This window comes from Fragaria vesca, linkage group LG1 (genome assembly GCF_000184155.1).
Source record: "Fragaria vesca subsp. vesca linkage group LG1, FraVesHawaii_1.0, whole genome shotgun sequence".
NCBI lineage: Eukaryota > Viridiplantae > Streptophyta > Magnoliopsida > Rosales > Rosaceae > Fragaria > Fragaria vesca.
Window position 1 is genome coordinate 20701273 of NC_020491.1, and position 2211 is coordinate 20703483.

At 33.8% G+C, this 2211-nt stretch overlaps 1 pseudogene; it reads left to right on the forward strand.

The window, feature by feature from the left end:
* The first annotated feature begins 1563 nt into the window (after nucleotides 1–1563).
* Nucleotides 1564–2211, forward strand: part of LOC101295958 — a 2806-nt pseudogene continuing 2158 nt past the window's right edge.

Here is a 2211-nt window from a genome sequence, read left to right on the forward strand (position 1 = left end):
AGCGATCCAAGAAACTTGCCTTATATCAACGGAAAGCTAGAAGAGTCTAGTTTCTAGAACATTTCGCAGATCATTGATAGCTATTTTCTAGAGAAAGTTATAGCCGTCGGAAGGAGGGAAGGTCATTCTGCAGAAAACTGGAAAATGAAGGAGAAAAGTCTACCAAGCAAGTGTTTAAGGACTTAAAGTGTTTAAAGAGATGCAGAGAGTTGGGGGTTTTGTTGAACAGCTAAATGAAAGATTATTTGTGTGAAACATATCTCTATTTATTAAGCTTGATGTTTCTGTTTTTGGGTTCTTCATTTTCAACACCCAAACAACTTCATAATGTTTTATACTTATGCAGATTGCATTGAGGAAAGGTAGAGATAAAGTCATACTGAAATCAATGTTAAGTGCACTAAAGCATGGTGACAATAATGGTTCCCTTTCCCTTCCTACTCTATTTTGTAATGAATTTTGGATTAAACGATGAATGAGGAAAGCCAGAGTTCTAAGAGTTGTGTTAACACTAAATTGTTTTCCTAGGTATTCTTAATTTGATGATTTACAATTAATACAGATTGCTTTACTTTGCCATATTCTGCGTTCTGTGTGAGAAAAAAGAAGTGTAGCTTATTATGTAGAATGTATGAAGCTACACATGTAACTATCAGTCGGTAGTTACATGGATAGTTACATGGATAGTTACATTGATAGTTACATGCATAGTTACATGCATAGTTACATAGATGGATAGTTACATGCATAGTTACATAGATAGATACATGAATAGTTACATTGATAGTTAGATAAGTAGCTTAATGTAGGTACACAAGTCATTTACATAATAATAATTGCAGCGTGCCGCTGCACCACAACGACAGCGTCCCGCTACACCGCAATGGCAACGTCCCGCTATGTATTAGAACAGAAATCTATTAAAATCCATGTAACTAGCAATGTAACTACCCAGGTAACTATCAATCTGTAGTTACATGGATAGTTACATAGACAGTTACATTGATACTTACATGCATAGTTACATAGATAGTTACATAGATGGATAATTACATACATAGTTACATTGCTAGTTACATAGTTACATAGATAGTTACATGCATAGTTACATGGATGGATAGTTACAGGATAGTTACATAGATAGTTACATAGATGGATAGTTACATGGATAGTTACATTGATAGTTACCTTCTTGTGCCCATCATGTATGTAACTACCCAGGTAACTATTAATCTGTAGTTACATGGATAGTTTCATGCATAGTTACATGGATAATTACATCGATAGTTACATGCATAGTTACATACACTTTTGGGTGGAGTAATAAAATTGGATGAATTGAATTCATAGTGTGGAGTAATAAAATTGGATGGATCAATGCATACATTTTTGGGTGTGTAGAAGATTTGAGGAGAATGGTTGGTAAATGAGTGATCAACCATGCATGGCAAGATATGAAAGAGCAGTAGTTGGAGTCTGCTGCATATTTTAGAACAAGATTTGAAACCATTATATGTTAAACTGGTAAGAGCATGACAAATATGATGACCAGTAAGATGATACATGGAAGACTATGTTGGTATAAACAAATAAATACTGGAAAGGAGCTTAGCTTTATTACCTAGTAATGAGGTCTTGCATGACTCAATATCACTAGAATCGCCTAAAAATGAGGATATATGTATGAATATAACACTATCACATCCTCGCAAGCACATCAAGGTCTACTTTGATCTATCGAGTAGAATCATGCACCTTAATTCTTTCATAGACATTTCATCAGACACTTGGTGTGCACCTTAATTCATTCATAGACATTTCATCAGACACTTGGTGTGCATGACCAAATAACATAACACATATCAAATAGAACAAGCAAATATTCATTTACAATCTAAGCAAAGAAGAATTCATAAGGAATGCATTCTTATTCATCGAGTAGAATCATGCACCTTAATTCTTTCATAGACATTTCATCAAACACTTGGTCTGCACCTTAATTCATTCATAGACATTTCGTCAAACACTTGGTGTGCATGACCAAATAACAAAACACAAATCAAATAGAACAAGCAAATATTCATTTACAATCTAAGCAATGAAAGACTCATAAGGAATGTATTCTTATTCATAAAGGACATACTCAAAATACACAAAACCCATGGATTCAAGCTTATATATATATATATATATATAACCNCCTAGAGTGGC